At 35.5% G+C, this 12,698-nt stretch overlaps 1 protein-coding gene across 1 annotated transcript in view; it reads right to left on the bottom strand.

Annotated features, from left to right (window-relative positions):
• Nucleotides 1-12,698, bottom strand: part of TUSC3 (tumor suppressor candidate 3) — a 146,153-nt gene that overhangs the window by 94,132 nt on the left and 39,323 nt on the right. The gene's annotated exons all lie outside the window — the stretch shown is intronic.

The raw sequence follows: 12,698 nt of genomic DNA, 5'->3' as shown, positions 1-12,698 counted from the left end.
ATTAAAAATTGGAAGCTTTAGAAAATGCAGCATTATATTATATTTATTCTGTTTAGTAAAAATCACAGCAGGATATTGCCAGTCACTCAAATATTAAGATGAAAGAAAAATGTAGCTACAAAGAGAGAGGAATAGTTATTACATTCAGAACTTCCTTACCAATATGTATCATATTGAATTTAAACTAATATAAGTTTTATATTTTGCTACAGACAGGAGTGCACTGTCTTATAAACCCACCTAGGCACATTCTGTTATGAGATCAACATTTTTAGTTGCTTTCAAGATTGAAATCCCCAAAATACTTTGGCTGAACTATAAGTGTATAAGAAAAACAAAATTTGTTTGTGTGTGGCTTTTCTTTCGCATGAAAGCTTTGCATCACATGAATAATTTAAAAGCAGGCTATGAGACATATTAGAAGACAGCCCTCAAGTTAAATACATTCATCTAACTATTTCTATGAAAATCTATTTAGATTTTTTTTTTATCAAGTAAGCCTGATGTCACACACGCTCAGCAGAGACTTTTTAGTCTCCCAAGTTACCTGGTTTCAGTGAGATTGCACTGACCGTGCTCTAGGTAGATTGCTACACCTACAGCGTATCAGGATCAATGCAACAATCCATCTTGTTTTAAGTCTTCAGTTCCCTGCTCAAGGACACTGTGGAAGCTGCCTATGTCAAAAAAGAGCTAAAAAAAGAATGGAGAAAAACTGGAATATTACAACTTGTACAGAAGCTGAGTGCTGAAAGAAGGTGGGAAGGACAGAGAGGGGGACAGACATACACAGCGACAGAAAATAAAGAGGGAGCACCAAACAAAAGAGAAACAAAGTTTGGAAAACTGGAAGGTGTGAGACCTCTGATAAAATATGCACGAGTTAGTGAAAGGGTATACACACTGATGAGGGTCTGCTATGGAATGGAAGAATAAACTAGCTTAACAAAACATACTGAAATGGGGATGCTCTGAGAAAAGAGAACATGAAGACAGGCAAGACAAGGATAAAACTCAAATATTGTGCAGGAACAACCGAGCAAGGAGATGAGGTGGTTTTTCTAGGAATTTTTTAAAAAAACAGAATGAAACAGAAAAATTAGCTCATCTATAATATTTTGACAAATCAGTAAGGCTATAAATAAGAGTAGAGAGATATATATGAGGGGAAGAAAAGAGTGAACTACAGGGATAAAGGAAAATTACATTAAATTAGCAGAAGATGCCCCTTGGAGCTTCTTATAAGGCACAGCTGGTCATCAGAAGTTTTGAGTCCAAAAGAAGCTTTGGTAAGCGTAAATCATGAACAGTTTTGAGATAGCCACATTTATTTGACCCTATAAAGCCTTTTTTAAAAAAAAAGAATCTTTTAGGTCTTCATTCCTATTCTCAGAATTTAGCTGAGATTTGTAATCACAAATATGAAGGAGAGATTACAACTCTGTTTATCATGAGAATACCAATGAATCAACTAATATTAAATTTTTTCTTCTGCTGAAAGACATATTATGTTTTTGGTAGTTTTGCTTCAAAAAGATATTATGTAAGTTCTTTTCTTTAAAAAGAATCATAAAGCAGATTATAGAAAAATGAAGCCTACTCATTTGTAAGATTTCCTTGGATTAGCAGTGCCTGGATTAAATCTTTCTGTTCATTTCTAAAGGTTCACTAGTTTTGCATGAGGCACTCTGGTTGGTAATGTGCAATAAAACATAAGGGGCTAAAAAGGACATGTATTCGTATTTCCAAAAGCTTTAATAACTGAAGCAAAAAGATAAACTGAAGAGAATTAATAAAAAGACACAACTTTTAAATTAACACAGGAAGGATGCATAATATCCTACTTGGTACCGAAAATCAAAGACTTTTCAGAACAGACTTTATTCAGAGAAAAGAAATAGAAACCCATGAAGTATCATTAAGAGTATTAAAGCAAAATCTTGACATAAAAAACAAGGGAGAAAAAAACCAGCTCTATTACTGCTGTATAATTTGTTTCTACAAAATAATCAGTGATATCAGAAGAGTCTTACCCAGAGAAGTCCCATGCAAAGTTTTACTTGGAAGCTTATTGCCAATAAACAATTGCCTTGTTTCCTTCAGATTCAGCCATGTATATCGTCACCTTCACACAGCTCTTGTGCAATACTGTGAAGTTCATCACAATGTTCTCAACCACTTGTAGCTTTTGTTTTGCTTTTTCTAAATGCACTAGGTAAAAAGCTAGTAAATAAACTAACTTAATGTTTACTACACTAGGTAATCAAGCTAGTACTTCAGGAGCATAAAGTCACTAGGTACAATTTATTACTTGCTTCACTGGGTTCTGAAGAAATCCACTTTTTTCAAATAGAAAGTTATCATTTAATAAATTGCAGATTATCATGTACATCATGAAACATTCTGCTATAGGCCAGATTTCTCTTAGGTAACAGACTGCACTTAGATATTCTACCACTTTTTAGTCCACTTTATTCCAGAAAGTCTCCTTTTGCAGAGTAATTGATAGAAGAGACCTTGGGACTGATAGCTCTAGAATTCACAATGAAGTCTGTGGAATGTCCTGTATTTTACGGCTTTCTGGTTTGTAACACTTTACAGATAGATGAAGGTCTGGTATTGTTTTGTCATTTATAAAATACTTGCACAATATATGCTGCTGAGTAAGTTATCAACCTTTTCCTCATCTCATTTAATAATGGAATCAAAGAAATAAATCTAGTGTTAAATGAGTTTCCATTTTAGCTGTGCATTTTATGTTAAAGTTGAGTACCTGCGTTCAGAAAATACAGCACATTTCAAACATCATAACTGTCTACTCAAGCTTTGGATCAAAAAGGCACCCACTTTTCAGACATCACACTCAGAAAATTAACCAGTCTGTTAAAAGGGGAAAAAAAAAATGTATATTTTAAATAAATGCTCAAGCTAGAAGACCAGCCTAATGCATTTTATAATTCAGAATGTAACTTTGATATTTTTATAAGAAAATTAAAGATTTGTAAGATAAAAGTGTATAAAAAAGAAAAACAGATTGTTGAATAAAGGTGTGAGTATAAGCTCTACCTCCAGTCAAAAATTTTCTCCTGTGTAAAAGAACAGTGTTGAAAAGTGAAGAAAAATTGACAGAAAACATTTAGAAACAAAAAGTAGAATTTTCCCTATTACCCTAATGGAATAATAATAAAAATAATAATCTATTAATACCCAGGAAAGCACTGTCAGAAAAAACAATGATCTATCCCAAATTATTTTTGCCATGAAGGAACTGAAACTGAACATGTCCTCCAGCATTTTTCTTTTAACAGTTACCATCCAACCATACAAACCATACATAAACTGTCACCAAAGTGAATCCCCATTAGGATTCTAGACATTTGCAAAAATTGTATTAACTTGCCTCTTTCCAGACCCTGGGGAAACTTTCCTGACAGAGAAAACCTGGAAATAGGAGAGGATGGCTAAATTAGACCCACTAGACAAAACACATCTTATGATGACTGAGAGACATGAACAGTTGTTACTCATGTCCAGAAAATGAGAGATACGATCTCGTTTTTGCTCTAGACTGCTAATTTTCTGCTCCTTTCCACAGTCTATACAGGTAAAGAGCCTACATTTGTTTAAATCCATCTACAGAATTCCTCTGAGCATTTACTAGCTTTATGCTGGTAACTCACAGGAACTGTTTTAGTTGAAACATTGGGGCGGGGGGGGGGAAGAGAGGAACAAACCAACCCACAAGCATAAATCCAGAAAAGGAAATTTTTCCTTTACGAAGAAAATTGCAGTTTTGTTGGTGCAAATAACTACAAAAGGATGAACAGGTAACAGTCTACTGATAAAAGCATAGAGAACATATAAATCAATGGGTGAAGAGGCAGCCATGTATCATTTATTTATTTTCATTAGCTGATGCCCCAAGCAGAATAAAGGAACATGTATGATCTACGTGTGGAAGCAACATGATTAATATCTGTAAAACAAACAAAACTATAATATTACTTGCTGTTCCTACACTATTTTGTAATAAGTGAAAATATATAGCACAACAGCATTTTTGCAAAACTAAATAACCCTTAAAAAAGTAACTGAGAAAATCCAGAAATTTTCTGATGCAACAAGGAAAGCAGTTCTTTATTTAGGACAGGGATTTCTACATAAAGAGATCACCTATGAAAATTATTTTTGTTGCTGGAGTAGGGGCAGAGTCACTGGTACTTTGGCCTCAATCCCGTTAAGCAGATGAGCAGTGCTCACAGAAATAAGCTGCTTGGGACAACAATTCTAAATAATTCTGCTTTTGTCCCTATAGCTAGCAAAAGATTTTTCCATTTGCAGTTGTCCATATCATTGAATCAAGAACAAAGCAAAAGAATAAAGTTAAAGTTCATCTATTATAGATCTCAGTTTCCAGTGATGTGATGAAACAACTATGCCACCTGTCAAAAACATAGGCAAACTGTGACAAGTTATGAAACAGAAGATGCTGGCAGGCTCAGCTTCTGGCATCTGCACCTGAAGCAATTCCCTATGAGGGATTGCTTCCCAGTGATCCCCCATATCTCATCTCTGCTTCTTAACCCAATAGAGCTTGGCATCTACAAGCCTTCCCTTTCGTACTGTGTGACTAGCAGATTAGCTACTCAAAATACAGCTTTATTTATTCACTCTCCCAAGACACAGCGCCTACAAGATAAAGCATAAACAACAGTAACAACCACCCTGTATACACACATTTTGCCTCACTTGACTCAATCTTCCTTGGCCAGAATTTCTAAATTTCTTTTGGCCCAAATAAAATCATACATCTCTGGCAAAAAAAAAGAAAAACAAAAACCAAAACAAACCAAAAACCCACCCAGATTTTCCTAAATGCTGCTTACTCTGTCTGCCCAACGGATGCCACTGACATTTTCAAGACAAACCTCTTATTTTTAAAACAAAAAAAAAAAATTAAGATTTAAATACTTGTTGATTCAGATTTGTTGATCTGGGAAATATGCATCATAGCAAAATAGCTGGAGTATGGCAAAGGGAAGTTTCTCCCTGGTTCTCACAAAAGTTTTATCAGATTGTCTGTATCATATAAACATATTTCCGATGGGTTTACATTGCTGAAAATGTATTTTGAATTAAGTTTCTTCTTTAGACCTCCTTTCATTTACTTTGCCTTCAGTCAGAACAACATCACACAGGTAACTTAAGGCATAAAGGGGTATTAAAAAAAGCAAAAAACAAAATCCCAACCACACTACTCAACGCTTCAGTGTCCAAACTAGCCTCCTTTCATTTGAAACACACTGGCTCTACCAATTTGTTTCTTTCAGATTTCAGAAGAGGTTTCAGCTCTTTCTGATGTAAGAGGGTACCCTCCTGAATACTACTAGACATGTGAACATGGAAGACCTCAGCTCTAGAAAGGAGAGATCAAGACCTCTAAGACGAGATACTGGTACTAGGAAAAGTCCTCAAAAAAATTAGGCAGGGACTCAATCTACTGTTGACTACTAGTAAGGCTGAGGCATTCGTTATTATCAAGCCATTCCCCTTTCCCAATGAAAAATTCAAATTCAGTCCAGTAGCTCAAATTCCACAGTTTTTGTAGTGAAAGAAATAAAGGAGTTTCTAATTAATGATTTGATACTATATTTGCTACTGGAGATAAATTAACTACAGATTTTGTTGAGTATTTCTTAAATTATGATGTTGCAAATAGAAATTATTGAGGTAGCTTGACTTCCACGTTTCCTTTATGTGCATCTTACCAAAACCAGCTAATGTAGACTGAATGACCATCCTTAATGAAGACTCTGCTTTGTTCACTTAGGTGCATCAAATCCCCACGAAATGTTAGTTAGTAAGTAATCATTTCAGGACAACACTCATTATAAAAAAATCAAAGTTGCACTGATAAAGCATGTAAAGTACCTCATAAGTCTCTCAATCTGATGTATGTAGCTTAAATTCCAATTTGTTTTAACAGTCTTCTTTTTTAGTCTTTAGTTTCACTAAGAATAATAGTATAACTAACTGCACTAATAAATGCATTTCAGCAGTATGTTGTAAGAATAGTTAACTCTAAAAATGTGTCTGATAAACATTCACAGATATGTAATTACTGACTCCATTACATTAATGGTAGAAAGACAATGGAATTAATGTTCAAAGTGTTGTTACAGCCTATTTAAATTTAGTCATTCATTCCTCTGTTGTCCCTTGTTCACCTGATGCCTGCATGTAAATGTAATTTACACTACCGATATAACAGTATCCTTGAACACATCAAAAATAGTTTTATCATTCGTAAACCTTGACAAAAAATACTTGTATATACTCAGGTAACTTTATGTACTTATATCATTCCCTACACACTAAAAGGGGAGAAGATAGATGACTGCTTTCCTGCACAAGCCTTTAAACAAGACCTCTGTCCTGGTTTCGGCTGGGATAGGGTTAAATTTCTTCCTAGTGCTGTGTTTTGGATTTAGTATGAGGAGAATGTTGATAACACACTGATGTTTTCAGTTGTTGCTAAGTGCCCTCCTAGTCCAAGGACAGCTCCCATGCCTACTGACTGAGCTAGGTACACAAGATGGGAGGGAACATAATCAGGACAGCCAGCCCAGCTGGCTGATGGGGTATTCCATACCATGTGACGTCATGCTCAGTATATGAAGGGTAGGCATGATCCAGGAAGTACCGATCGCTACTTGGTTATCGGTCAGCGCGGGTGGTGAGCAATTGCATTGTGCATCACTCATTTTGTATATTCTATCATTATCATTATTATTTTCCCTTTTTTTTCCCTGTTCTATTAAACTGTCTTTATCTCAACCCACGAGTTTTTCTCACTCTTACCCTTCCGATTCTCTCCCCGTCCCGCTGGGGGTGGGGGGAGTGAGTGAGCGGCTGCGTGGTATTTGGCTGCCTGCCAGGTTAAACCACGACACCTCACATGGCTCATGGACTTGAAGGTGCCAGAGAAGAATAATTTCTTTGATCTGTCTAGATCTTCACTCTTCTCTCCAACACTAGCTAGGTTATTCTGGAACCTGGCAAAAAATTAAAACATATTTCACTTTTATCAAGGTTTATTCCTCTTCAAAGTAAGACATGCAGCATCAATAGCTTTATCCAAAATATTTATTCCCTATTTTGAACTTGTCTATAATCAGGAATAGAAACCACGGATCATGCCAAATTTACAAACTTTGTTAAATGTAATTTCTTGATTCACAACACAAGAAACTCTAGGTCTAACTGAGAACTCCAGGATTAAGTATCTAGATATTCCAGTGAGCAACAAACTTATCTGCAGCAGAAATAGCAACATTTTCATCAAACTCTGGAGGCATCGGAAGCACAGTACAATGTGTTCTGTAAGTCATAAGGTCATAAACTAATTCTTCTATTAAGAATGGCTGTATCAGTACTGCAAATGTTTCCTTCCCTGTCCTCCTCTCCTCTGCAGCTTTCCGTGATCTTTCAAAGACCGTTTTTTAATTCTCTTTAAAAAAAAAAAAAAGCAAAAACATGAGCTAATGCAAATATTACTAACCACCAATATATACAGAAATCTGTTAGGATACTTTTTTTCCCTTTCAGATAATTTATTTATTTATTTATTTACAAAAAGCCATTGCCTGAACACAATTGAGAAGACATGCAAGCTACCACAGTGTGACTGACTTGATATTATGCTTCATTGACTTGAAATCTTTTAGCTGTGACTGAGGATTTGCTTCTTGGAATCAGACACTGATTTTCATCTTTATGCAAAATAGCCTACATTTTGTGGTACTAAGCCTAAAAATGTCCTTTTAAGGCTGAGTAGATAAATGAACAGAGTATTAAAAGTACTGAGTTTTTTTATTTTAGCCCATAAGTTGCTCTATTAGCAATTTAAGAAAAATGTGGTTGATCGCCTATGACATGGAGCTGCCATTTTCTGATCATTATACAAGAAAGTAATAACATTAATATTTTTTTCCACTGTAAAAAACGCAAGATAGAAAGTAACCTATGTAATGGTTTACATGGATGTATTTTGTTCAGTTGATTTAAAAAAAGATCCTTAATTTCCATGGAGTACAATCCAAAATTGACAATTCCTTTCAAAATATAGGAACTTCATCCTTTTTGTAATTAATACTTTTCAAAATTTTCACAATTTGTCACAAATTTTATTTTTTAATGAATGTAAGTATTCATAAAGTCCACCTAATTTAAATAAAGTCTGTGAAGTCAACAAGATTGTCTTGGTTTTGGCTGGGATAGAGTTAAAATTTCTTCCTAGTGCTGTGTTTTGGATTTAGTATGAGAAGAATGTTGATAACACACTGATGTTTTCAGTTGTTGCTAAGTATCTTGTCAAGGACAACTACCCTCCAGGAAGGTACCAAGCTACTACCCTCCCAAGACTGGGAGGAGGGAACACAGCCAGGACAGCCAGCCCAGCTGGCTAATGGGGTATTCCATACCATGTGACGTCATGCTCAGTATATGAAGGGTAGGCGTGATCCAGGAAGTACCGATCGCTACTTGGTTATCGGTCAGCGCGGGTGGTGAGCAACTGAATTGTGCATCACTCATTTTATATATATTATTTTTTATTATTATTATTATTTTCTCTTTTCTGTTCTATTAAACTGTCTTTATCTCAACCCACGAGTTTTTTCCTCACTCTCACCCTTCCGATTCTCTCCCCGCCCCGCTGAGGGGGGAAGTCAGCGAGCGGCTGCGTGGTATTTGGCTGCCTGCCAGGTTAAACCACGACAAAGATGAATTACAGAGTAGGACTCTAGTACTGTAAACAAGCACACAGTTTACTTCAGGAAAGAGAATCTCTACTGTACTGCATTAAATAAAACATCAGTGAAACCATTTAAGTTTATATAAACAAGCCTAGGTAAGATGCCTTCTACAACTATTGGTTTTTTCCCCACTGTTTTATTTTACTATTTTTTTTACAAGCATGGAAGTAACTAAAAACATAATGAGAAATATCAAAAGGATGAATTATGAATTAGAGAAAAGATACTACAACAAAAGCATCAGCTAAACCTCAAAGTACATTTTGTTTAGGTCACCTTTACACTGAAAGGATATTAGTCTCGGGAGAGTATAATATAGGACAACCAGGATGATTCCAAGCACACTTGTTATACAGAAAGGCTAAAAAAGTTCCATTTATTCTCAGTGGAAAACACTTCAGGGTGACCTAGCAAAAATGTTGCAAAAGTTCTTGATTAAAAGATGGGAAAAAACCTTTAGCAAAATATTAAAATGATGCAAAAAAAAGTTAAAAACTAACATCACTCTGCACAGATATTTCAATTTAATAATAAGATGATCAACTTCCTAATTCTAAATGACTGTATATTTTTTCAGTATTCAGAACCTTCACATTCCTGGGAACTGGATATAACCATACCTTTTAGACTGCTAAGTTTATGATTTTAAGCAGATGCTTCAAGTTAATTCCATGCACAATTATTATTTCACAAACAAAAACTCTTTCTAAATCAAGGAACACATCTCACAGCTACAGATTATCAAGGCACGTGTGACATTAATACACTCATTCAGCCACCCATTTTCAAATATTTTTGAGTTTTAGGTAAGACTAAACTTAGCTAAGATAGTCTTTTAAACTAATTGCTATTTATATTGCCATTCTGAGTTTCAGAAATTCTTCCACACGTCCCCCAAGATCTTTTTATTAAGTTCAGCTTGCTGCAATACTTGTCTCACAGCATTCAGCAGCCTGGCTGAATTTACAGTGGAGAATTCTGAATTAACTACTGAAAGCCATTCAAGAACTATCATATACTTTGTGTACCTCTCCCTTGCTACAAAGAATATTGACTTCTTGGACACATTATTAACATTGTACTTACTTTTAAAAGTAAAGTAACTTTTGATCCCATTCTTTTCCCTTTACTTCTTTAGTATTTGCTGAAATTAGCGGGCAGCCTTATTTAAACTGTCTAGATCATTTAAAGAAACGGCATTTCTCTACTAAAAGCAAAGGCTCAATAGTACAGAAAGACACAAGCTATTTCTCCTTTTTTCCTCCAAATGTCAATTTTCTGTTGTTTTCTAAGGCTAGAGTCCAAAGTGTCTTTGAAAACATGAAAGTGAGGTCTCTTTCTTGAATTATATTCCCGTTTGACTACTCTCAAGCACTATTTGTGAAGATAAGTTGAACAGTTCTCCAAACAGTGCTGCATAACCAATTGTTCCCTGTCAACTTTATTGCAAATTATTTTGTTCAGCTGAATCTCTTTAAAATAAGAGATCTATCAAAAAAAAATAGCGTTACAGAGCAAGCCATAAGAACCCAGAAATCCAGGATCAGGTTGCTCATATACTAAACAGTTTTATCCATATCAGAGCAGGTAGCTCATGTACTTTATATAGAATGAGGAGATGCTGCCCAGGGAGAAATGCAAATAACTTACATAGTATGATCCTTTTTAAAAAACCCAAAAAACTCTTCAGAATAATTTGTCTTGCTGTATCCATAAGAGAAAGACTGGAAGAAAATAAAAAAAGTCAACGGTAACTTGAATTTCCTGTTTCTTTGGGATGTGATACAGGCAATCAGAATACTGACTTCAAGTCTGAACATGAAGAAAACAGTCTGTATTTCTTATCTAGTCTTCAGTTTACAACTCTAGTGCAATTTCACAGAATCACAGAATGGTTGAGGTTGGAAGGGAGCTCTGGAGGTCATCTAGTCCCACCCCCCTGCTCAAGCAGGGCCACCTACAGCCAGTGGCCCAGGACCACGTCCAGACAGTTTTTGAGTATTTCCAAGGAGGGAGACTCCACAACCTCTCTGGGCAACCCTTCCAGTGCTCGCTCACCTTCACAGTGAAAAGTGTTTCCTGATGTTCAGACAGAACCTCCTGTGTTTCAGTTTGTGCCCATTGCCTCTGGTCCTGTCACGGGGCACCAATGAAATGGCTCTGTCTTCTTTACCCTTCAGGTATTTATATACATTAGTAATACCCCTCCTGAGCCTTCTCTTCTCTATGATAAACAGTCCCAGTTCTCTCAGCCATTCCTCAGGACATTTTCAATTTCAGAACATTAGATGGAAAGCATGATATTTAAAGGATGTGCATGACAAAACACCACTTTACTACATCACAGTAGTTCCACCCTATTTTTTGTTCTTCATGAGTGTAAAGCAAATTCTACTCTATAGAGCAAGTAGCATCTAGAGGAAAGATGAACAAGCACAGACACCAACAAAATTGCCCTTTTGTTCAAAGTGCATTTGTTCCCTGTTTCATGATAAAGTAATTCAGAAATCTACGTTAATGGAAAGACCCTTCCTTTCCTAGCGATATGTACAGAGCACTGAATTAGCGATGAATTAGTGTACTGCTACTCCTTACCTGCACATTCCTCTGCATATTTGTGGAACGACAAGATTTTATGTTGAAAGTTGATATAGCAATGATGATGGTAATACCACACAGAGATAAATCACTTTAGAAATTTGAGGTTGCTTTGCCTTTGGTGGAATGCTGGCAACAATCACAATTTGAAAGGGGGCAAAAAGCTAAGAGAGCGACAAAAGTTCAGGGTATTATTGGCTTTTCTCTCCAAAAATTTAAAGAACTTAAATGGCATCTGGATCTTTTCATTCTCTGTAAACAAGGATTCTAGAGAGACATTTTACAAAGCCATTGATAGCTGTGAGCTTTCTTCACTGTGGAATCACCACAGAGAGACTAATCCCTCAAAGCCCTGAAGTACTGTGCTACCACTGAAGAATTACCCAGCAATCAAGCCACACAACCAAACTACGGGTAATGTTGAAAAAGAATTTTCTTCCTCTTCTTCAATTTTCTAAGTTATTTCAAACACCAGGTTAAAATACAGATGCTGTATTTTCAATCACTGAAAGTACAGAATAGATGACTACACTGCTCCAATGGAAACAAGTTTTATTTAAAAAAGAAGTTTATGAACTGCTAGCTATGGAGAAAAGCATCAAGGTTTTACAGTGAATTAAATTATAAAGGAAGACTGGGAATGGGAGGAGCATGTCCTGTTAAAAGAAAGAATGCTAAGAACAAATTAATTCAAACCAACCATTTAAAATTTAAAATGCATAGTGAACACAATACAAACCAGAGATGCTTTGGTTCCATAAATGAGTGAAAACACACCAGAATGAAGAAGAACAAAAGGGCAGAAATTAAATTGTTATGAGGGCACTTAAGCACTGCTTGGTAATCAGAAATATAACTGGTTGAACAGGAAAACAACGAGACCTCAATCAAACATACTGAAATAATTTTGACAGAATCCCCTTAAGAATAATGAATTTTTTTTTTTTTTTTAAATTGGTCCATCAAGGAATATAACAGTACTTTACCTTACTTTGTTATTATATAACAGTTAAAATGAGGGTATATAACATAAAAGAATTTTGGAGGAACTTAAGTGACCTTTAACTAAATCAACAAATCAGCAGAGTTCTTATGACTAAGTTGCTCCAGACAAGCATAGAAAGACCAGTTAAGTTGATCTAGAGGCCACATAAAGCATCTAGTTGAAAAAACATTTTGGGTATGAGCACTCTGGCTACTTCATCTCCCGAAACTTAAAAAAAAAAAAAAAAAACAAAAAAACAAAACAACAAAAAACCAAACAAACAAAAAAAAACCCAAAAA

This window comes from Calonectris borealis, chromosome 4 (genome assembly GCF_964195595.1).
Source record: "Calonectris borealis chromosome 4, bCalBor7.hap1.2, whole genome shotgun sequence".
Lineage (NCBI taxonomy): Eukaryota > Metazoa > Chordata > Aves > Procellariiformes > Procellariidae > Calonectris > Calonectris borealis.
Note: the sequence above shows the minus strand (reverse complement) of the source record. Positions and strands in the feature narration are given on the sequence as shown.